Source organism: Arachis ipaensis, chromosome B6 (genome assembly GCF_059453495.1).
Source record: "Arachis ipaensis isolate K30076 ecotype BB chromosome B6, ASM5945349v1, whole genome shotgun sequence".
Classification (NCBI taxonomy): Eukaryota; Viridiplantae; Streptophyta; class Magnoliopsida; order Fabales; family Fabaceae; genus Arachis; species Arachis ipaensis.
In genome coordinates, this window is record NC_142441.1 from 121,764,397 (window position 1) to 121,790,784 (window position 26,388).

General features: G+C 37.4%; 1 non-coding gene and 1 pseudogene across 1 annotated transcript; one reads left to right on the top strand and one right to left on the bottom strand.

Moving 5' to 3' along the window:
- Window positions 1-11,307: 11,307 nt before the first annotated feature.
- Window positions 11,308-11,415, bottom strand: LOC148562534 (small nucleolar RNA R71). The gene has a single exon (XR_015888258.1). It is a non-coding gene; the product is annotated as a small nucleolar RNA R71 (small nucleolar RNA).
- Window positions 11,416-15,813: 4,398 nt separating this feature from the next.
- LOC148562535 (protein FAR1-RELATED SEQUENCE 5-like) lies at window positions 15,814-19,045 on the top strand (annotated as a pseudogene).
- Window positions 19,046-26,388: the final 7,343 nt, after the last annotated feature.

Consider the following 26,388-nt stretch of genomic DNA (forward strand, 5'->3'; position numbering starts at 1 on the left):
TCTTTTATTATTTTGGAAAATTTAATATCTGAATTATAGCTTGAAAACTCTTTCACATGGCTTTTTGAATTCGACAAGGAATAATATTTCAATTAGTGTGCGATACCACATGATTTTCAATCACTCTAGTTTTGAATATGTGACATATAATTTGAACTAGAACAACTTTTGAAAATTATGTTTTCTTATAAGATTCAATTAGACAGGACTAGCTTGAATATGCAATATATAATTCGACCTAAGGACTACTTTTAAATCTTATTAGAAACTAAATCAATTTTGTTCTTAACCTCTTCAATTAATCGGTTGACCAAGAAATTAGCGATTGGTTAATTGAAGAGAAACTGAGGAGCCAAGAAATTAGAAATTAGTTAATTAAAATTTGTCATGAAAAGATCTTTGCATACTTCAAAATAGATAGAGAAAGATTGATCTTTCTAGAACGTAAACATCTCCAAAGCCCTTGACTTTTTCCATCATTGTCCTCTCTCAATCAACATTCAAGTTCACCCTCTCTTAAGCAATCAAGCACTCAAGGTTCCAAGCAAGACGCAATCTTGCCTTCCTCGGTCCAGGTTTTATTAATCTAATTAGGTATTTAATCGAATATTTGCTTGCTCAGTCCTTTAATCTTTGTGGAAATGATGTCCACTCACCATAGTATTACTTGAACGATCCGGTGTACTTGCCAGTATCCCTGAACTTTAGTTTTTGCTCATCAATTGCTCATGTTCGAAAATGTCACAAATGTTAAATATATGCAGAAAGAATTAATGCTCCTCTATTCCCATTGTATAACATGGTATCCCATGGCCGTTCTCAATGTGGGGAATTGATGTTATTGGGCCTATCAACTCTAAGGCTTCAAATGGCCATCGATTTATCTTGGTTGTAATTGATTATTTCACTAATAGATTGAAGCAACATCATTTGCTAATATCACTTAGAAAATATCCATCAAGTTCATGAAGAAGGATCTCCTTTGTAGACATGGGATACCAGAAAGGATCATCGCCGATAATACTCCAAATCTTAATGGCAATGAAGTTTATAGATTCTTCGCATCATTCAAGATCCAACATGTTAATTCAGCTCCTTATAGGCCACAAATGAATGGTGCAGTCGAGGCTACAAATAAGAATATCAAAAAGATAGTTGCTAAAATGGTGGTAAACTACAAAGACTAGCATTAAATACTTCCATATGCTTTATGTACATATCATACCAACATACAATCAAGCATAGGGAAAACATCTTTTTTGTTGGTGTATGGAATAGAAGTTGTATCTCCAATTAAAGTAGAAATCCCATCCTTAAGAGTCTTGATAGAAGCTGAATTAGAAGAATCAGAATGGGTGAAAACTCAATATGAACAGTTGAACATGATAAAAGAAAAAAGATTACAGCTATTTGTCTTATTTAACTATATCAAAGACGAATGGTTAGAGCATTTAACAAAAAAGTTTGCCCTAGAAAAGTTAATGAAGGTGATTTATTATTTAAAAAGATACTTAGTAATCAAGAAGATGCATGAGAAAAATGGGCCCCAAATTATGAAGGACCTTTTGTTATAAAAAAGGTGTTACCATGTGGAGCTATAATCATATAGGATATGGATGAACAAGAATTTCTGAAACCAATTAATGCTGATACTATCAAGAGATTTTATGCAAACCTCAAAAGACAACTTAGGCAAAAAAAAAAAAAATGACCAGTTAGACTGAAAATTCACACTAGAAATCTCAACAAAAATTAGGGCGAAAGAATAAGGCATAATTTCTAATCAATCGTAGTACTGTCTAGACTCATGACATTTGGGGTAGACTCTCATGTGAAGTGCAAGTTAAGCAATGATCAAATGTTATCAAACCAAAAAATTCAAAAAGAATAATTAAGAAAGCACCAAAGGAGTTTAATTGGGGTAAATTTTTAAATTTTCTGTCTTTTTCCACCATACATTTTCACAGTAAAACACCATTCATATCATCCTTTCAAATGTGTGAATCAATTCGTCATTTCAATAGCCAATTCCATTAACATTTTTTTTGTATACCTTTATGCATTTTTACTCTTTTGATGTCTTAAATGATATTAATTTCAAATTACAATGATATGATTTTAGCAAGATATATACAAAATACCGAGTTTTATATTGGCATAGCTCCAGTAGCACTGAGAATCATCACTCCTTCAAGCTGATGATAACCCAAGCAAGAAGGAGAAAATAGAAAGATCAAAACAAAAGATAAATTCAGCCAGCAAAAAGATCAAGATATAAAACACAAACTTTGATTCGGTGAAATTTTCTTTATGCATGGCCCAAAAAGAAAAATCAATTTTGGTTTCATACATTCTTTAAAAAAGATGAAAAAGTAGTTTTATTTAAATATAAGTATCAATATTTGTTTTAGTTTTTCATGAAGCTTTGATCAACATTCCTTTTCAAGTCATCAAACCCATATCTAGTTGGTTTCATTTATTTTTTGTGAGGTCACAGATGCCCATATCCAGTTGGCAAAACCATTCTTTTTTAATTTATCAAATTAAACCCATATCGAGTTGGTTTTTTTTTCAGGTCACAAATGCCTATATCCAATTGGTTCAGACCCATCTCTTTCAAGACATCAAACCCATGTCCAGATGGTTTCATTTTCTCTTAGGTTACAGATGCCCATATCCAGTTGGCTCAGATTTATTCTTTTTCAATTCATCAAACCCATATCCAGTTAGTTTTATTTATTTTCTGTCAGGTCACAAATGCCCGTATCCAATTGGCTCGGACCCGTTTCTTTTCAATTTGTCAATCCCATGTCCAGTTGGTTTCATTTATTTTACGGGTTGTTGATGTCTGTGTCAAGTTGGCACATACCCATTTCTTTCAAATTAAGGAGTTCATATTCAATTTGCGTCAATCATTAGTTTTGACCATTTCTTTTAAGGGCATTGCTACTGTGTAGATGAAAGATCCTTTCTACATTTATAGAGACCACGTGTCTTGTATAAAAATAGGACACTTGTATAATATAAAAATATGTGTTGAGGCAGCAACTTTAGGAGAATATAAAAAAATTGTGCTTCCAGAAATAGTAGGCCCCATGTATTTTTTAATCAAGCTATAATAAAACCTGTAAAAATTACAAATGACTAGAATTAAAAAATGAGTTTCAAAGATTTTCACATATTCCAGTCAGCTTTACTGGCACTTTGCTATGTCATGTACCTTTAAGTTGCAGGTGTGACTTTTGTCTTGTAGTGGAAAAGTAAATGTCTAAAGAAACCTCAAACCCGTTAATGAAAAGTCGAAAAAAACCGAATTACAGTAACGGCTTCCACAGCATAGCGCAGTGCAACCCATACGCAACTATAACATAGCTGAAAATGTTCAGAGCCGCAGATGATGGGCTGTTCCTTGAAAGGGCCATCATCACATTGCTTGGGCTATATGTATGATGAAATCATAGAGGAAGGGCCATTCTCATATGGACTAATTTTTTTTTGTGAGAGTACTATACCAGATAAGAAATGTCCTCGATAGAGGACTAATGGAAGCCAAAATTACCTTTTGAATTGGGGGCTCGGGATCGAGGGAAAAAACCCGGGTCAACTGTATGGTCTTGATGAAAATCTGAGAACTAGCGATTTTTTTATCACCAGGCCGGTTCGAAGGAATTTTTTGTTTAATTGGATTTTTTGGGGGAAAAAAAAGATACAGAAACACCCAATACCCCCATTCCCATTCCTCTAATGCTAATCCCCCAAACGGTAACCCTCACCTCACCTCACGGCGACACCATTGTGTCAAGCTAACCTCACATCACTACGATACCGCCAGCCGTGTCGTGTTGTTCGTGTCGCCAAACATCATGCGGCTCCAATGACGTCACGTGAACCGCGGCTCCTTCGTCTTCTTCGTAGCTTCTCCTTACTCCGTGGCTCCTTGTGCCGGTTCGTCGTCACCGTACTAGTGTCCTCTCCGTCGTCTGCATCCTCTACTCTGTCAGACTGGTTGGTTGTCTCTGTCGTCTGCCTCCCCTACTCTGTTGGACAGGATGGTGCTCTTCTTCTAATACAGTTGAAATATTTTAAATTTGAGCATGACTCTTGAGAAGGGATGGGAGTATGAATATCCTTCATTGATAATTTTACCAACTATTCTAATATACATGCCCTGCTTTGTTTAGTTGTGATTTGGCTTCCCCATTAGTAGCATTGCCTTCATAATCTTGAAATAAAGATCCAAAGGTTTCTGGCTTTCTGCTGTTATTCACAGTCCCAAATTGCTTGTGGTCTCTCTTAATTTCTTGAATTTCTTGAGTTTGTTGAGTATGAATCTGGTTGTTGAATTTTTTGAATTTGTTGAATTTTTTAGTATGAATCTATTTAGGTTAATTTCTTGAATTTCTGAATTTGTTGAGTATGAATTTGGTTGTTGAATTTCTTGAAATTTTTGAATTTGTTGAATTCTTGAATTTTTTTAATATGTTTAATTTTTTAGTATAAATCTGTTTAGGGTAATTTCTTGAATAGGTAAATTTGTTGAGTGTGAATCTGGTTGTTGGATTTTTGTAGTTTGTTGAATTTTTTACTATGAATCTGTCTAACTTAGTTTATTGAATTTCTTGAATTTGTTGAGTATGAATGTGTGTGTTGAATTTCTTGAATTGGTTGAAGATTTGGTGGTTGGTAGCATTATGGCAAATGACGAGTAGTGACGCTAGAATTGTTGAGTAATTGAGTTTGTATGTTGGGTACCATTTCAGGTAAGGAAACTCCAGTGGAGAATGACATCGAGTAGCAGCAAGGCAGAAGACCCGTGGAAATGGAATGTGGCGATAATGGATATGTTTTCGCAGGCGGAAACCGATTATGTTGACGACGGGGTATGTATGATATTTTCTCTAATTGGCCAAGAATAAATAGGGTTGATGGTGAGGTATTCAGGTGTAACAATACAGTTGTGAGCAACATGTAAGGATTTGTTATTAACTAGGTTGTTTAATGAGGCATTGCCGCTGTGTAGTTAGTGGGAAGGTAACATAGCTATAGGTGTTTTTATTTTTGTGGCTCATAGATGGAGATGGTGAGGGTGGTTGTGCAAATGTGCAATGACAATTTTTTTGGTATTAAAGAACGGTTTAGAGACATTGAGGAGTGACTATGAGTTGGTTAATTATGTTGGAATGATGTGGAAGTAATATGTTGCGATTGAACTTCTTGTTAAGTTTGCACGCAAGTTATTTCATCCAATTCATTTTATAATTTTCATTTCTCTTGAAACCAATCTTTTATTAACAAGTTCAAAATCCAGAAAAACTAAATTTATGGTGGTTAGCGAATTGAGCCTCATTGTTGTGGGTGATATGCCTTTGGAGAAAAAAGATGCAGGAAATTAAGTAAAGATGGAAAGACATATACAGAAGAGGAAAACGAAAAGAGAGAAAAGAATGAGTGAATGTGTTGCTTCCCTCTGAGTTTGATCGACTCTTCTCCTCTCACCACTAAGTTAATTTCAATGAATTCTTAGTCTTTTAAGTTGGGTTCTTGAATTAGACTCGTGAGTTTCAATTAGTTAATTATTTTTGACGAATAGATATTATTAAAGTTAGAATCACATTTTTTTGATAACGTAAAAATTAAAAAAATTATAAAGTAGAACTCCTCTAAAACCCTTGTAATTAGGCAAAAAAAGAATCATCATTAATTAGTTAAGATATTAAACTTCATGTTAGATTAAGAGTTAATATTAACTATGATGATATATTTTAATTCAGTTTGTTTGGGTTTTGAACTTTTTGATGAACAATTAGTTTGAAAGAAATTGAAAATTATGAAATGAGTTTTCTTAATAACTCCTGAATTTCAAAGAAAAATGTTTTGTTATGATTAATTTGTAATTTATTTCATTTAATAATTGTTAGACATGTGAGAGAGGGTAACTTAACCTTTATTTTTAAAAATGTGTAATTTATTTCATTTAATAATTGTTAGACATGTCAAAGAGGGTCACTCACCCTTTATACATGAGCATAATGTGTAATTCTATGTTAGTAAGTTAGGAATGATGTACACTAAAAAATAAGAAAAAATGAATGTTATATGTTGTGTATCTATGAATTATAAATTTTTTATTTATATACTACATCAAAGTCATGTAAAAAGAATTACTATAAGATGTGAAATAATTGAGAATATTAATAAATAAATGAGTCTCTCGTCAACTTTGTGTCATGTTCAATTTAACAATTTAACTAAATTAATTTTCATAGATGAGTAAAGTTGAGTCACATTTGCAATCTGTGGAGTGTGTGGATAAAATAGAGTATGCTGAGAGTTGCAACCATGAAATAGAAGGAGTCGTTAATCAATTCTTAAGTTTTTTTTTCTCGACATACAAATATTTTAGTCAACTTCATTTGATGGGCCTTTCTACAAGAGCTCCACCAAATACTTTGCCAAGTTTGTAAGGTATGTTTGGTTTTGCCATCATGGTTTTGTTGGCCTTTTTGCAGGAAGCATTGTTTGACCTGGACACTGACGCTGAAGATGTGGTTAAAAATTTGGAGTGCGAGAATGGGGGGGTCGCTTGGATATATAGATATGGGTGGGTTTAGATCGGAAGACATTCTTCTAATGGAATTTAACATGCCTGAGGAGGCAAGAGGTTTCTATAACAACTATAGCCGCATTAAGGGGTTTGCAACAAGACAAGGAAAGAAGGTAAGAAATATTGTCGGAGAGATTGTTAGGTACACTTTTGTCTGCAACAGAAAGCGGTTCAGAGAGAAGAAATGGTTGGAGAAGACTGATAGAAAGAGGGAGCATAAAGTAGTAACTCGTTGTGGTTGTGTGGCCAAGATGAAGATTAAGAAGAAAGACGGTAGCTGAAAGTGGTATGTCTCGTGATTTATTAATGAGCACAATCACGAGCTGTTGCCGGGGAAGTTTGTTGATTTCTTGAGATCACACAAGAAAATTTCAGAGGTTAAGATTGCTCATCTAACCAGCATGTGGAATATAGGAATTAGCATTCCGAAGATCTATGAATCATTTGTAGCCTAGCTTGGTGGCTTTAACATGGTCACGTTTACGAAGCAAGATATGTATAACGAGGTGAGGAGACAAAGAGCATTGCAGGATGGAGATGTGGATGCGGCAATTCGGTTCCTAGAAGGTGTTAGTTGTGTTGATGGGAAAATGTTTTGGAAGCATAGATTGGGTCCTGGACAACACTTGTCCGACTTGTTTTGGAGTGATGGGCGCAGTCAGTATGATTATGGGGTATTTGGCGATGTGCTGGCATTCGATGCGATGTATGAGCGGAACAAATACAATCTATCCGTAGTGGTGTTTTCCGGGGTTAACCATCACAACCAGACGTGCGTATTTGCCACGGCTTTAGTGTCATGCGAGTCACAGGAATCTTATGTATGGGTGCTGATGAGCGGATAATTTATACGCTTTTTGGCATTATTTTTAGTATGTTTTTAGTATATTTTAGTTAGTTTTTATTATGTTTTTATTAGTTTTTATTTAAAAATTAATCTTCTGGACTTTACTATGAGTTTGTGTGTTTTTCTGTGATTTCAGGTATTTTCTGGCTGAAATTGAGGGACCTGAGCAAAAATCTGATTCAGAGGCTGAAAAAGGACTGCAGATGCTGTTGGATTCTGACATCCCTTCACTCGAAGTGGATTTTCTGGAGCTACAAAAGCCCAATTGGCGCGCTCTCAATTGCTTTAGAAAGTAGACATCCTGGGCTTTCCAGCAATATATAATACTTTATACTTTATCCAATATTTGATGGCCCAAACCGGCGTTTCAAGTCAGCTTAAGAATTCTGGCGTCAAAACGCCAGAACTGGCACAAAAGCTGGAGTTAAACGCCCAAACTGGCACAAAAGCTGGCGTTTAACTCCAAGAAAAGTCTCTACATGTGAAAGCTTCAATGCTCAGCCCAAGCACACACCAAGTGGGCCTGGAAGAAGATTTCTGCATTAATTACTTATTTCTGTAAATCCTAGGCTACTAGTTCTCTATAAATAGGACCTTTTACTATTGTATTATCATCTTGGTTCTTCAGGTTCCCTCTCTGGGGCCGAAGCCAATCACCACCATTATCACTTTTGTATTTTCAATGGTGGAGTTTCTACACACCATAGATTAAGGTGTGGAGCTCTGTTGTTCTTCATGAATTAATGCAAAATACTATTGTTTTTCTATTCAACTCAAGTCTATTTCTTCTCCAAGATATTCATTCGCACCCAAGAACATGATGAATGTGATGATTATGTGACACTCATCACCATTCTCACCTATGAACGCGTGACTGATAACCATTTCCGTTCTATATGCAAACAAGCTTGAATGTGTATCTCTTGGGTTTCTAATCTAAGATTAGAACCTTCGTGGTATAGGCTAGAATTATTGGCGGCCATTCCTGAGATCCGGAATGTCTAAACCTTGTCTGTGGTATTCTGAGTAGGATCTGGGAAGGGATGACTGTGACGAGCTTCAAACTCGCGATTATTGGGCGTGTGACAGATGCAAAAGGATCAATGGATCGTATTCCAACATGATCGAGAACCGACAGATGATTAGCCGTGCGGTGACAGCGTGCGTAGAACATTTTCACTGAGAGGACGGGAAGTAGCCATTGATAACGGTGATGCCCAACATAAAGCTTGCCATGGAAAGGAGTATGAATGATTGGAAGAAGGCAATAGGAAAGCAGAGGTTTAGGAGGAACAAAGCATCTTCATACGCTTATCTGAAATTCCTACCAATGAATTACATAAGTATCTCTATCTCTATCTTTATATTCATCTTTTAATTATCAATCCTCCATGACCATTTGAATCCGCCTGACTGAGATTTACAAGATGACCATAGCTTGCTTCAAGCCGACAGTCTCCGTGGGATCGACCTTACTGACGTAAGGTTTATTACTTGGACGACCCAGTGCACTTGCTGGTTAGTTGTGCAGAATTGTGACAAAGTGTGATTCACGTTTGAGAGCTCCAAGTCCTTTGGCGCCATTGTTGATGATCACAATTTCGTGCACCAAGTTTTTGGCGCCGTTGCCGGGGATTGTTCGAGTTTGGACAACTGATGGTTCATCTTGTTGCTTAGATTAGGTAATTTTACTTTTTATTTTCGAAAATTTTTTAAAATTTTTTTTATTTTGTTCCTCAGAGTTTTTAAGAATGAATTCTAGTGTTTCATGATGATCTGTTGAAGTCTGGCTGGCTGTGAAGCCATGTCTAATCTTATTGGACCGAGGTTTCAACTTATCATTACAAGAGCTTGTTGATTTCTATCAATTTTGCTGTTGTTAGCAATGATCTGCTAAAGCTTGGTTGGCCATTGGCCATGTCTAGTGTTTTGGACCGAAGCTTTCATTGAAAGCTTGGCTGGCTAGTAAGCCATGTCTAATTCCTGGACCGGAGTCTTAGACTAGCATTGCAATGATTCTTGGAAATCTTATTAAAAATTTTGAACCCCTTTATTTTCTTTACCACTCAATTTTCGAAAAATCACAAAAAATTTATAAAACCATAAAAATCAAAAATATTTTATGTTTCTTGTTTGAGTCTAATATCAATTTTTAAGTTTGGTGTCAATTCCATGTCTTTATTCTTCTTGCATTTTTTGAATATATGCATTATGTTATTCATTGATCTTCAAGTTGTTCTTGATGATTTCAGTGCTCTGATCTTTAATTTCTCTTATTCTGTGTCTTTTGTTGTTTCTTACATGCATTTTCAAATTGTTATAGTCCTTAGTATATAAACTTCTAAGTTTGGTGTCTTGCATGCATTGTTTATTTGATCTTAGTTGCATTTCTATTGTTTCTCATCATTAAAAATTCAAAAAAAATTTTCAAAATTGTGTCTTTTCAAGTCAATAACACAGAAAATTGAAGATTCAGAACATTCAGCAGAGGAATTACACAGAAAAAGCTGGGCATTCAAAACGCCCAGTGAAGAAGGAAAACTGGCATTTAAACGCCAGCCAGGATACCTGGCTGGGCGTTTAACGCCCAAAAAGGTAGCATTTTGGGCGTTAAACGCCAGAATGGATGCCATTCTGGGCGTTTAACGCCAGGATGACATAAGAGGGAAGATTTTGTTTTTAATTCAATTTTTTTTTCAAGTTTTCATAATTCTTCAAAATCAATTTCTTTTCAATTTTTTTATTTATTACTATTTTCGAAAATCCTTGCTACAATTAATAATTTAATTCAAAATTTTCTAGTTGTTACTTGCCTATTAAGAAAGGATCAAAAGTTTTAATTCTAGAATCATATCTTCTAATTTCTTGTTAGTCAAGTAATCAACTTTAATTTTAAAACTTTCTCTTTTTAATTTGATTTTCAATCATATCTTCTCAATCATATCTTTTCAATCACAGCTTTTTCAAAATTAAGTTTCAATCATATCTTTTTGATTTCTAATTTCAAAATCTTTTTCAAAAATCACTTAATTTCTTTCCCAATCTTAATTTTCGAAAATCCTTTACCAAATTTTCAAAATTTCTTTTAATTATTTCAAAATCTTTTACTTTAATTTCGAAAATTCTTCCCCTCTTCTCACATCCTTCTATTTAAGGACTAACACTCTTCCACTATCAACAATTCGAACTCTATCCCTCTTGATAAGTTCGAATTCTTCTCTTTCTACCTCCTCCTTCTATTTTTCTTTTCCTCTAACACCTCAAGGAATCTCTATACTGTGACATAGAGGATTCCATACTTTCTTCTTCTCTCTTTCATATGAGTAGGAGTAAGGACAAAGACATTCTGGTTGAGGCTGATCCTGAACCCGAAAGGACCTTGAAGAGAAAGCTAAGAGAAGCTAAAGTATAAATCTCTGTAGAGGACCTAACAGAGCTTTCAAAGAAGAAAGTAATGGCAGCCGAAAACAACAATGCCAACAATGCAAGGAAGGTGCTTGGTGACTTTACTGCACCTACTCCCGACTTCTATGGGAGAAACATCTCAATCCCTGCCATTAGAGCAAACAACTTTGAGCTTAAGCCTCAATTAGTTTCCCTAATGCAACAGAATTACAAGTTTCATAGACTTCCATTGGAAGATCCTCATCAGTTTTTAGCTGAATTCTTACAAATCTGTGACACTGTCAAGACCAATGGGGTTGAACCTGAGGTCTACAGACTTATGCTCTTCCCTTTTGCTGTAAGAGACAAAGCTAGGACATGGTTGGACTCACAACCTAAAGAAAGCCTGAACTCTTGGGAAAAGCTAGTCAATGCCTTCTTGGCAAAGTTCTTTCCACCTCAAAAATTAAGTAAGCTTAGAGTGGAAGTCCAAACCTTCAGACAGAAGGAAGGTGAATCCCTCTATGAAGCTTGGGAAAAATACAAGCAATTGATCAGAAGGTGCCCTTCTGACATGCTTTCAGAATGGAGCATCATAGGTATATTCTATAATGGTCTGTCTGAACTATCCAAGATGTCATTGGATAGTTCTGCTGGAGGATCTCTTCATCTGAAGAAGACGCCTGCAGAAGCTCAGGAACTCATTGAAATGGTTGCAAATAACCAATTCATGTACACTTCTGAAAGGAATCCTGTGAATAATGGGACAAATCAGAAGAAAGGAGTTCTTGAAATTGATACTCTGAATGCCATATTAGCTTAGAACAAAATATTGACTCAACAAGTCAATATGATTTCTCAGAGTCTGTCTGGAATGCAAGCAGCAACAGGCAGTACCAAAGAAGCTTCATCTAAAGAAGAAGCTTATGATCCTGAGAACCCAGCAATGGAAGAGGTGAATTACATGGGAGAACCCTATGGAAACACCTATAATCCTTCATGGAAAAATCATCCAAATCTCTCATGGAAGGACCAACAGAGGCCTCAACAAGGCTTCAATAACAATAATGGTGGAAGAAACAGGTTTAGCAATAGCAAGCCTTTTCCATCATCTTCTCAGCAACAGACAGAGGATTCTAAGCAGAGCCACTCTGACTTAGCAACTATAGTCTCTGATATAATTAAAATCACTCAAAGTTTCATGACTGAAACAAGGTCCTCCATTAGAAATTTAGAGGCACAAGTGGGTCAGCTGAGTAAGAAAGTTACTGAACTCCCTCATAGTACTCTCCCAAGCAATACAGAAGAGAATCCAAAGAGAGAATGCAAGGCCATAAACACGTCTCACATGGCCGAACCTGGAGAGGAGGAAGAGGCAGTGATTTCCAATGAGGAAGACCTCAATGGACGTCCACTGACCTCCAAGGAGTTCCCTAATGAGGAACCATGGGAATCTGAGGCTCACACTGGGACCATAGAGATTCTATTGAATTTAATTTTGCCATTCATGAGCTCTAATGAGTATTCTTCCTCTGAAGAGGATGAAGATGTTACTGAAGAGCAAGTTACTAAGTATCTTGGAGCAATCATGAAGCTAAATGCCAAGTTATTTGGTAATGAGACTTGGAAGGATGAACCCTCCTTGCTCACTAAAGAACTGGATGACTTGACTAGGCAGAAATTACCTCTGAAGAGACAAGATCTTGGGAAGTTCTCAATACCTTGTACCATAGGCACTATGACCTTTGAGAAGGCTCTGTGTGACCTAGGGTCAAGTATAAACCTCATGCCTCTCTCTATAATGGAGAAGCTAGGGATCATTGAGGTACAAACTGCAAGAATCTCACTAGAGATGGCAGACAATTCAAGGAAACAAGCTTATGGACTTGTAGAAGATGTCTTGGTAAAGGTTGAAGACCACTACATCCCTGCTGATTTCATAATCATAGAGACTGGGAAGTGTGTGGATGAATCCATCATCCTTGGCAGACCCTTCCTAGCCACAGCAAAAGCTGTAATTGATGTTGACAGAAGAGAAGTGATCATTCAAGTGAATGAAGACTCCTTTGTGTTTAAAACTCAAGGATATCCCTCTGTAACCATGGAGAGGAAGCATGAAGAGCTTCTCTCAATACAGAGTCAGACAGAGCCCCCACAATCAAACTCTAAGTTTGGTGTTGGGAGGCCACAACCAAACTTTAAGTTTGGTGTTGAACCCCCACATTCAAACTCTAAGTTTGGTGTTGGGAGATTCCAACATTGCTCTAAACATTTGTGAGGCTCCATGAGAGCCCACTGTCAAGCTATTGACATTAAAGAAGTGCTTGTTGGGAGACAACCCAATCTTTAATTATCTATGTTAAATTTCTCTTTTCTTTTGTTATTTTATGTTTTCTGTAGGTTGATGATCATGTGAAGTCACAAAAACAATTGAAAAAGCAAAAATAGACTGAAAAACAGAATTAAAAATAGAACACCCTGGAGGAGAAACTTACTGGCATTTAAACGCCAGTAAGGGTAGCAGAATGGGCGTTAAACGGCCAGTCTGGCACCATTCTGGGCGTTTAACGCTAGAAATGGGCACCAGACTGGCGTTAACGCCAGAAAAGGGCAAGAAGTTGGCGTTAAACGCCAGAAATGGGCAGCAGCCTGGCGTTTAACGCCAGGATTGGCAGAAAGGGGCGTTTTACACGCCACTTGGTGCAGGGATGAGAAATCCTTGACACCTCAGGATCTGTGGACCCCACAGGATCCCCACCTACCCCACCTCTCTCTCTCTTCTTCACCTATTCACTAATCACCTTAATACCTCTTCCCCAAAAACCCCTCACCTATCAAATCCCACAATTCTCTTCACCACTCACATCCATCCTTCATAAAACCCCACCTACCTCACCATTCAAATTCAAACCACTTTTCCTCCCAAACCCACCCATAATGGCCGAACCATACCCTCCTCTCCACTCCCATATAAGCCCATCTTCATTCCTTCATTTTCACACAACATACACACTACTTCTCCCCCTTGGCCAAAACACTAAGCCCCCTCCATCTCCTCTATTTCTTCTTCTTCTACTCTCTTCTTTCTTCTTTTGCTCGAGGACGAGAAAACCTTCTAAGTTTGGTGTGGTAAAAGCTAAAGCTTTTTTGTTTTTCCATAACCATTAATGGCACCAAAGGCCGGAGAAACCTCTAGAAAGAGGAAAGGGAAGGCAAAAGCTTCCACCTCCGAGTCATGGGAGATGGAGAGATTCCTCTCAAGGGTGCATCAAGACCATTTCTATGAAGTTGTGGCCAAGAAGAAGGTGATCCCCGAGGTCCCTTTCAAACTCAAAAAGGGTGAATATCCGGAGATCCGACATGAGATTCGAAGAAGAGGTTGGGAAGTTCTCACCAACCCCATTCAACAAGTCTGAATCTTAATGGTTCAAGAGTTCTATGCCAATGCATGGATCACCAAGAACCATGATCAAAGTGTGAACCCGGACCCTAAGAATTGGCTTACAATGGTCCGGGGGAAATACTTAGATTTTAGTCCGGAGAATGTAAGGTTGGCATTCAACTTGCCCATGATGCAAGGAGATGCACACCCCTACACTAGAAGGGTCAACTTTGATCAAAGGTTGGACCAAGTCTTCATAGACATCTGTGTAGAGGGCGCTCAATGGAAGAGAGATTCAAGAGGGAAGCCGGTTCAACTAAGAAGGCATGACCTCAAGCCCGTTGTTAGGGGATGGTTGGAGTGCATCCAACGCTCAATCATTCCCACTAGCAACCGGTCTGAAGTTACTATAGATCGGGCTATCATGATCCATAGCATCATGATTAGGGAGGAAGTAGAAGTTCATGAAGTTATATCCCAAGAACTTTACAAGGTGGCGGACAAGTCCTCTACCTTGGCAAGGTTAGCCTTCCCTCATCTCATTTGTCACTTCTACAATTCAGTTGGAATTGACATAGAGGAAGACATCCTCATTGATGAGGATAAGCCCATCACTAAGAAAAGAATGGAGCAAACAAGAGATCCCACTCATGGACATGAGGAAATTCCTCATCATGAAATCCCTGAGATGCCTCAAGGGATGCATTTTCCTCCACAAAATTACTGGGAGAAAATCAACACCTCCCTAGGAGAATTAAGTTCCAATATGGGACAACTAAGGGTGGAGCACCAAGAGCATTCCATCCTCCTCCATGAAATTATAGAAGACCAAAGAACCATGAGAGAGGAGCAACAAAGGCAAGGAAGAGACATTGAGGAGCTCAAGCACTCCATTAGATCTTCAAGAGGAAGAACAAGCCACCATCACTAAGGTGGACCCGTTCTTTAATTTCCTTGTTCTTTATTTTCTATTTTTTCGAAAATTATGCCTTATGTCTATTTATGTTTGTGTCTTTATTACATGATCATTAATGTCTTAGTGTCTATGCCTTGAAGCTATGAAAATGAATCCATCACCTTTCTTAAATGAAAAATGTTTTTAATTAAAAAAGAAAAAGAAGTGCATAAATTTTGAATTTTAAAACAGTTTAGTTATTTTGATGTGGTGGCAATACTTTTGTCTTTCTGAATGAATGCTTGAACAGTGCATATTTTTGATATTGTTGATTCATGAATGTTAAAATTTTTGGCTCTTGAAAGAATGATGGAAAAGGAAAAATGTTATTTGATAATCTGAAAAATCATAAAATTGATTCTTGATGCAAGAAAAAGCAGTGAAAAGCTTGCAGAAAAAAAGAGTATATGCGAAAAAAAAGAGAGAAAGAAAGAAAAAGAAAAAGCAAGCAGAAAAAGCCAATAGTCCTTTAAACTAAAGGCAAGGGTAAAATAAAAAGGATCCAAGGCTTTGAGCATCAGTGGATAGGAGGGCTCACAGGAATAAATTCCTGGCCTAAGCAACTAAACCAAGCTGTCCCTAACCATGTGCTTGTGGCGTGAAGGTGTCAAGTGAAAACTTGAGACTGAGCGGTTAAAGTCATGGTCCAAAAGCAAAAAGATTGTGCTCAAGAGCTCTGGACACTTCTAATTGGGGACTCTAGCAAAGCTGAGTCACAATCTGAAAAGGTTCACCCAGTTATGTGTCTGTGGCATTTATGTATCCGGTGGTAATACTGGAAAACAAAATGCTTAGGGTCACGGCCAAGACTCATAAAGTAGCTGTGTTCAAGAATCAAAATACTTAACTAAGAGAATCAATAACACTATCTGGATTCTGAGTTCCTATAGAAGCCAATCATTCTGAACTTCAAAGGATAAAGTGAGATGCCAAAACTGTTTAGAAGCAAAAAGCTAAAAGCCCCGCTCATCTAATTAATACTGATCTTCATAGATGTTTTTGGAATTCATTGTATATTCTCTTCTTTTTATCCTATTTGATTTTCAGTTGCTTGGGGACAAGCAACAATTTAAGTTTGGTGTTGTGATGAGCGGATAATTTATACGCTTTTTGGCATTGTTTTTAGTATGTTTTTAGTATATTTTAGTTAGTTTTTATTATGTTTTTATTAGTTTTTATTTAAAAATCACTCTTCTGGACTTTACTATGAGTTTGTGTGTTTTTCTGTGATTTCAGGTATTTTCTGGCTGAAATTGAGGGACCTGAGCAAAAATCTGATTCAGAGGCTGAAAAAGGACTGCAGATGCTGTTGGATTCTAACCTCCCTGCACTCAAAGTGGATTTTCTGGAGCTACAGAAGCCCAATTGGCGCGCTATCAATTGCGTTGGAAAGTAAACATCCTGGGCTTTCCAGAAATATATAATAGTCCATACTTTGCCCAAGATTTGATGGCCCAAACCGGCGTTCCAAGTCAGCTTAAGAATTCTGGCGTCAAAACGCCAAAACTGGCACAAAAGCAGGAGTTAAACGCTGGCACAAAAGCTGGCGTTTAACTCCAAAAGAAGTCTCTACATGTGAAAGCTTTAATTCTCAGCCCAAGCACACACCAAGTGAGCCCGGAAGAAGATTTCTGCATTAATTACTTATTTCTGTAAACCCTAGGCTACTAGTTCTCTATAAATAGGACCTTTTACTATTGTATTATCATCTTGGTTCTTCAGGTTCCCTCTCTGGGGCCGAAGCCAATGACCACCATTATCACTTTTGTATTTTCAACGGTGGAGTTTCGACACACCATAGATTAAGGTGTGGAGCTCTGCTGTTCTTCATGAATTAATGCAAAGTACTATTATTTTTCTATTCAACTCAAGTCTATTTCTTCTCCAAGATATTCATTCGCACCCAAGAACATGATGATTATGTGACACTCATCACCATTCTCACCTATGAACGCGTGACTGACAACCATTTCCGTTCTACATGCAAACAAGCTTGAATGTGTATCTCTTGGGTTTCTAATCTAAGATTAGAACCTTCGTGGTATAGGCTAGAATTATTGGCGGCCATTCCTGAGATCCGAAACGTCTAAACCTTGTCTGTGGTATTCTGAGTAGGATCTGGGAAGGGATGACGAGCTTCAAACTCGCGATTGTTGGGCGTGTGACAGATGCAAAAGGATCAATGGATCCTATTCCAACATGATCGAGAACCGACAGATGATTAGTCGTGCGGTGACAGCGTGCGTAGAACATTTCACTGAGAGGACGGGAAGTAGCCATTGACAACGGTGATGCCCAACATAACACTTGCCATGGAAAGGAGTATGAATGATTGGAAGAAGGCAATAGGAAAGCAGAGGTTTAGGAGGAACAAAGCATCTTCATACGCTTATCTGAAATTCCTACCAATGAATTACATAAGTATCTCTATCTCTATCTTTATTTTATGTTTTATTCATATTTTAATTATCAATCCTCTATGACCATTTGAATCCGCCTGACTGAGATTTACAAGATGACCATAGCTTGCTTCAAGCCGACCGTCTCCGTGGGATCGACCCTTACTCACGTAAGGTTTATTACTTGGACGACCCAGTGCACTTGCTGGTTAGTTGTGCGGAATTGTGACAAAGTGTGATTCACGTTTGAGAGCTCCAAGTCCTTTGGTGCCATTGTTGATGATCACAATTTCGTGCACCAGGTACCTGAACAATTTTTAGAGTGCATGGGGGTGTAGCACCGAAGTCGGTAATCACCGACGGGGATCCAGCAATAGGCATAGCTATTCAAAAGATTTTCCCTACTGCTCATCACCGGTTGTGCGCGTGGCATCTTCTTCGGAATGCGACTTCAAATATTTGTGACCCATGATTCACACAACTTTTTAAACATTGTATGTTGGCAAGCATCGAGATAGACGAATTTGAGGTGGTGTAGGAGGCAATGCTTGATGAGTGTGGCAAGAGGGAGGTTGAATGGGTACAGGAGTTGTACCGAAAGAAGTATTCATTGGCAACTGCTTATATTAGAAGAAGATTCTTTGCTGGGATTAGAACAACTTCTCGATGCGAGTCTTTGCACGCCAAACTGGGACGGTTTGTGGAAAACAGGTATTGTGTGATTGAATTTGTGACAAACTTTCAGAGGTGTGTGAGATTTCTTAGAGACAATGAGGATGAGTTGGAATTTCGATCGTGCTATGGGACTCCGGTGTTACAAACTCAGTTCGTAAAGTTAGAGAAGTCTGGTGCCAAACGATTCACGCGGGAGATGTTTTGGAGATATCGTGAGTCGCTAAAACGATATGTGCGGGTGAGGATAAATACTTGTGTTGAGATAGAAGGTGGCCAAACGTTCAATGTCAACAAGTACCACAAACCACAAATGGCATGGCAGGTTAAGCACGAGAATACAATGAACACATTCACGTGCACGTGTTTGAGAATGGAGTTCTTCGGGGTCCCATGTGTACATATACTAGCTGTTTTTGTGTAGCTTGATGTTGTGGTTATTCCCGATACCCTCGTGCTGTGACGGTGGTCGAAGACAGCAAAGATTGACATGGATCTGGAGAAGTGCCTGTATCCGTCTAGGGAATCGTCAACAATCTACTGTACTAGATTGGGTGCATTCTAACAGTTGTGCAAGAAGCTCGGAAGGGTTGCATGCATGAGCGACGAGGACTTCAAATCCATTTCGCAAAAGGTGGTGAATGAAATGTTGTCTTTGGAAATGAAGTATGGACTTCGAGGGGACAATCCCGTGTCAAATGAAGCGCAAGGAGGAGGCGTTAAGGATCCGGTTCGTGTGAGAACCAAAGGGACAAAATATATATATATATATATATATATATATATATATATATATATGTAGATATCTTTTTTATATCTAAGTTAATTACATGAATGATTAAAGAAATAAATTGTGAAATTAATGGACAAAATAAGAAGAAATAAATATCAACATATTTTGGATATATATCGGACAGGGACATTGCATATAAGAGTGCCATACTATACACAAGTAAAATGTATGTATACCAGGAACCTAGAATTGATTCTGGTTATAAGAGAAATAAATAAATTGATAAACATGTTGACCTAAAAAAAAAAGAATACCAAAAACTGTTGGAGAAATTGTACATGAGCAAAATTGTTAGAAATGGAACACTATACCAGACTTCTAAGGCACTCATCTTAATGGAGTCTCTTTGTGCTCCATTTTATTATTTCTCTACAAGATGTTGCTCCATCAAAAAGGTCAGAGATTTTAGACGACAAGTAAACCATGAATTTTTATTATAAAGTGCTTTTATCTTTTTGGCAGATCGAACGAGACATTTTCTCCTCCATCATCCAATTATATAACATGCGAAGAAATATTATTAATGATCCACAACAGTATAACTTGTCTTTCACGTTGACTTACTTGACGTATCATACATTTCTTCAATAATATTACTATGTATAACTATTTCAATCTATTCCCCAAAGATTCAAATTACAAATTAATTCTTATTTTGAAGTTGGTTTGACCGAGTATGATACAAGTTCAAAATTTGTAGGGATTCTTCCTTTACATTTCTTGAAGATAGATTATACATGTACCAATAATGGACCGATAACAATATGTGTTGTTAAAGTTAGAAATTAATGAGTGTAGGAAAAAACAAGTTTAAGTAATATTTTTGAACTTTTTAGTAAAATCTATAAATTTATTGACAAACTACAAATATTAATTCTAGTATGCAAAGATTTTCTTGTCATTAAATATGTTATTCAGATTTGAATTTGTGATAAAAAAATTCATTTTAGTAAATATTTTAAAAAGTTATTAATCAACTTTCATGATCGGATTAATCTAACACATGTAATCTTTTGGTGTTTTCATTTTACTTTTTATAGAATATGATATATAGGTATATTTTACGGAAATTACTATGGGAGTAATGAATTCGCGCTCTACTAGTATGGGTCAACCAGTTACGATCGAAAGTGACAAAATATCTTGGTAAATTAAACAAACTTAGTACATGAGTCCATGTTACTTGGGCATCGTTAGTTAAGTAAGCTATGCTCAGGTATTTAGTGTAAAATCACAAAGATGGACTAAATTCAGAGACCCATGCTTGTATTCATTCACATTGACATAACCTACAAAAGGTGAATGTGGATTGTGTGCTCCTGCTCACAAGCGGGACCACGCTTCTCCACAAAACACAACAGCAGCATACAAACTTGTTCCTAATTACGTCAACAAGGCATGCAGATAATAAGGCACATGCGTCATTGGAGCTACTTCAATTATCTCGGACCCAAGGAGCCGAGGATAACACATACATGCTTAACAAAACAAAGGGAAGGAAAGTTCACATAACTTGTCATGGCTTCCGAGAACAGGAAGATTTATGCCATGCCAAAAAGACAGAGACTTAAGTTAGGATAGCGCAAGCTAGGCAACAGTGCGAAGAAGTTCGCGCCACGCCATTTCACTATTGACTTTGACTTCTAGCTTGTTCTGATTGGTTTCTGAATTCACAATGTTTGTTGCAATTTTCATTTTAACTCTGCCTTTGTTAAGCTAAACAGTCGAAAGGGAGTGTTAGTGTTACATAAGCTGGTGGTAGCTGATGGGTCAACATGTTAAATGTTATGAAGCTGAGGAAAGTTTGAAAGATAATGGCATTTTTACCTTCTTCGGAAGTAATGCAGGGTTGAAGTTGCCATCATGTTGTAGCCAATAGAGGCACCAAATTGGAGTATCATCATCCCTGAAAGTGAAAGGAAAAATGTTTCGAAAGCAAATCTCAGGCAGCGGCCAGTCAAGCAAACTAAAAAGGACGTTAAAATTGTGGGCTTATGGGAGGAAAGTTTTCGTACCTGTCTGGACGGAATGGAATCGTAGGTGGGTATTCTATGGCCCCCCAAGTAGTAGGATCCAGAGAGATCACATGGAAACTTGGCAAGTTCCTATCAAGTCTAAATATTTGGCCAAGCACGACAAGCTGCAAGAAGGAGACAAACATATGAATGCTAAAATGATCATGTCAGTTACCAACAGTAATGAAATGCATTGCAACTAAACTTTGGTTTTCCAGGCAGACAATAATAACTTACTATAGTCCTCATGTTCCGCTCTCTTCTGGCCATGTTCTCAGCAGTCCTGCAAATGTCAAGCGCTAACACCTTGCCTTTTTTAACATCAAGGACCATCATGTACCAGCTATGAGAAGGCTCTAATATCGGCACGAACACCTGTGTAGCATAAAGTGAAGTTACTTTACATAATCCTTATGCCAATTAAAAAATAGACATTACATTGTGATTACATATCTCAAAACTGTTGGCCCTTATATGCTCCAGTTCATTTGTTTCTGGCATACCAGATAAGTCTGAAGGATTGCCTCTACCAGTTTCAGGTGGAAGATGTGGTCCACAAATGAGGAAGGCAAAAACCAGTCATGCACAGGCTTCGTTCGATGTGCTTTAAGTGAGGCAAGCCACGCAATGATGTTCACTATTTGCTAAAACAAATAAGTAGTTACATTATGTGTGTGGAACGTAATGCTGTTATGTCAGGACTCCGAATAAAATTGTATGATTGGTTAACACTCACATATGTGTGAGAAACGTATCTAGGGCATAGAGACAAGAACATCCTCGAGGAATCTGTAATTCAAGGCACTTGTACAGCATCTCTCTGACCAGTTAACAACTAAACATGTAACAACCCATGCAACCCCCATTTTGTACCAAAGCGTTGAATACTTACAAAACAAGCAAAACTTACTCGTAATCTTCTTTGGGCTTGGGCTTTTTGAATATGTAGGTAGCCATGATAGTCTCATCGTATGAGAGTGACATGCTGATCGTCGGCCGAAACTCCATCTCGTAGCCCTACACATGAAGTTGGCATCGTTATGCGCCAGTTAGATTTTTAAATCATACATGAAACAACGTCAGTTAGTTATATTTAGAAAATAAACTTGCTAGAGGAATTAGCATTGTTGGGGACTCCATGTTTCTTTTCAGTGTGTTCGGTGACCACGGCTTGGGTATAGGCTTAAAGCCCCAACTCTAAGAGATGCATTTGCTGCAGGGGTGTCTGTGGTATATTGCATGTCGCCGGCTATGGGATCCTGTACACCATGTCACCAGCTTCCTTCTTTGGGATCTTTGATGGTCCTTGCCGAATGAGTTCTGAGCTAAATAAGTTGCAGACTTGACTTATGGTATCCAATTGGGAGATAGTTGGAAGCTGTGCCATGACCTGTTAATACAAAGACACTTGAGCATGCAATTTGTAGAGTATTCTGTGCATAACATTGCTATAAGTTGCACAAAGTCACGAATACCTTGTTCCCTTCTGTGAGGGTAGGAGCAGTTATGATTGGGGCCTGGTTGACTCCCATTTTAGGCATGCCAATGGACAAATAAGGAAACCCTCCACTTTGCAAAGAAATAGCAGTGCTCTAGGCACATGGCCGAGGAATAAAGAGGGATTCGTCAATGACGACATCATCGTCATGCCCAGGAGAATTTGGGACTATAACGTCTAACAGCCTACACACTTTGGAATCAAGCTGACCCTTACCCTTTTCGGTTTGGCTAATCAGGTGGGTATAGCCTCCACGTTCGCCCCCTGCGTCTATTTCGAGAGGTGCATAGCCCAGTTGTGCTGCAAGCCTAAGCGGTTCAGATAGACCCACAGCCGTGCTAGTGACATTGCTATTCCCGGCCATAGTAACAAACAATGTTGGCGTCCACACCCCACTACTGCATCCTTCTTTGGTAGTGAGCATCTGCTTCAGATCATCCAATGTTGATTGACTACGCTCCACCCGCCTAGCAATGTCGATTAACCTCCTATCACCTTTGACCATCGTGGCTTCCACTCTCTGCAATTACCCACAACATAACAAAAACACACTCATTAGTCAATATGACATAAAAAATTATTTTTCCATTAAATGTTGCAACAAGGCAAACATGTGTCATTGTTACTAGCGTTAGGTATGCTGAATATTTTCATTGTTTTACTTACGTTAAAAGTGCTATAGTGAGGATGACTGACTTGGTTGGGTTCATTAAATAGGGTTTTTACATTTTCAGTAAGCTTCCAGAAACAGGAACACCTTATGAACTGTAGTTGCAACAAAAAAGATCCATCACTGTACAACAAAAACATTTAAATGGGTTATGCCAGTCCCAAGCACACTACATGCTTAGTTGAAGATATGGTAGATGCATTTGATGAAAGATTTGGGAAGGGGTTGCAACTTTCCTGCACGATATTAACTATGTGCTTCAGGAGCATCTTCTCTCCCTCGACAGGTCCCTCCTGGTTGACCTCCGCCATGACGAACGACGTAATCGCCTGACACAAAACGACACCAACACTCTCGGTTAGACAGTTAACAGATGCTATGTGAACATAAAACCAAGTCATTTGATTACTTACGACATCAATAGACAGACCCAAGTTCAAGGTGGTGTCATTGGCCACTGGCACCGAGCTTGCTAATGGCATCACTTTCGAAGACGGTTCGACCCTGCATGATGAAATAACATGTTAGCTCCGAAAACCAATTACTCCTCAGCAAACATTTAATGTATGTATTGGGGCAACTACTTTGAAATAAATGGTATGAAAATTTTTGGGCATTCGCGAAAGTATTTGCTTACCCTTCCTCCTCGTTAGGCCCCTGTGATTCCATTAATGTCCCCGCCTGGTCCGTCATTGAGGCACCCCTTCAACAAATTTCTTCTACAACTAAACACCAAAGCGTTCAGCAATTTTTTGAAAGGAGAATGATTGCACAACTAAGTGGATTGTGATCCAATGTGATCTGGGGATGACCTTACATATAGATGGTATGGAGAGAGAACAAGAACCTGCTAATTACTTCCCAGTGGCTTCCCAAGTATCTCCCCACGTGCGAATTTGCAAGTAACCCCAAACATAGAACATCTTACTCTTTCCATTTGTATACTCGGACTCCTTACTTAGGTACACCGACTAGAATAATGTTAAAAAATTTTTTCTTAATTTGCAACCACATGACACGTTAGGAAAGTCAAATGACTCCACGACTACTGTGTAACACTTATGGTTGGACCTAATTCACTTGATCAATTGGGCCAAAAAAAATGTTCTTTCCACCATAGGCGCAATTTTCAACTTTCCCCTACACCTTGTACCATCACATCAACCAATGTACTCAGTGGTCATGATGATCTTGGCACAGAACCCAGACATACTTGATCAACAGTAGGGATCATGTCTACAATTTCGCATGGCATATTTCTTCCGAATCGTTTTACTTTCGACGTGCAGGTACCGAGGAAAAGGGAACATGCAACGATCGCGAGCCCCATTTTCATGAGAGGAGAATCCATTGCAAATAGGGACTATACTTGGATCCATATCTCCACAACACAGTGCAAAAAGTGACAATTTCCTGATTTGGCCATTACATGGAAAGGGACAAAGAAACCTAAAACATGGGCTCTTCTGGATTTTCACCCGAACCACAAGCATCCAAACATTTTTAGAATACTTCATGGTGAGAAGATCTCTTGCAGAAATTGTTTGCGTGCCCAATGCCACACACCCGCAACCTAAATTTCCTAACCCTCGCCCAAGGGTATACGCATGTCTCCTTTAGGGTTTGAGTTTCACAGATGGCCAAATGAACCATTAGTTGTAACAATTCCTATTTAACTGAATACAAAAAAATTGTATGCTAAAGACAAAGTTTTATTTAAAATAAAAAAGATACTAACTATATAGTGTGTGTTTGGACTGTGTTTTGTCAAATTGTAGTTTGAAAAAGAGTAATTTTATAGAATTGATTTTGGGTAGAAGTAAGTGTGTGACTAGGGGTGGCAATGGATAGGGTAGGGTAGGGTTTGGATCCAACCCTAACTCTACCCGCGGGTTGAGAATATCCCAACCTTAACTCTACCCGTTCTTAACCCGCGGGTATCCGACCCTATCTGCGGGTTACAAAAAATATATAATATTATTATATAACTTGATGATAATTTAAAATAGAACTGATTTTTATGTAAAAAAAATATTAAATTATCAATTAATGATTTTCTTTTAGTGGCTAAGGATCTTTTGCATTTAGTGAGAAGTCTTTGATTCAACATCCACTTAAAACATATTTTTATATAAGTATATAACATAAACATATATAGAGTGCGGGTTGGTCGAGAAGGGTTGAGACTCAACCCGCACCCTACCCTACCCGTTACGGATCGAGTTGGCAACCCTACCCGATTGGGTGGGGTAGGGTTGGGTACCCGCGGGTAGGGTACATATTGCCACCCCTATGTGTGACAACATAATTTATGTTTGGCAACTCTATAAAAAAAATTAATTTTGATAAAATAAATTTTATTTGAAAAATATTAGTTAAAATCACTTTTAGATAGATAATTACTAATGACATCGAATTATTATGTTATTTTTTTTCGCATGTTTATTTTTTTTTACATTTATTTGTAGAATGTTTTTTATATATTACATTTTTGGTACTCTTAATACTCTTCTGTAGCATGCAAATTTTTTTTACTATTATTATTATTATTATTATTTATGGAGAATTTTTTTGTTTAATTTATTTTACATAATGAAATCAAAAAACATGTTATAAAAATTTAATAATAAGTTTAATACACAAAAATTATAATTATACAAATTATTTTTCATGGCTGTTTAATTCTTTATGATATTTTTTCCTGAAACTTTTATATTGTATATTTTTAGTATTTTTCATACTCTTTTTTAGTATGTTATAATTTTTTTACAATTATCATTATTTACGGTTTATTTTTTTGTTTAAGTTACTTTATGTAATGAGATCAATAAATCATAGAATAAAAGGATAATGATAAATATAATACACAACCTTCACACTTATCCAAACGATTCTTGTATGCATGTTTTTTTTTAATACTTTTTCCTAAATTGTTTTTTATATGGCATATTTTAGTATTCTTAAAACTCTTTTTCGGTACGCAAGCTAAGAGATTCTTTTATTATTATTATTATTTACGGTTAATTTTTTCATTTAGTTTACTTAACCTAAAGAGATCAATAGATCATAATTATGTGAAGATAATAATAAATATAATGTCACAAGTATGAAATTGTATAATGCCAAACAAAAAATTAATAAAAAATAAAAAATAATAATAGAAAAAGAT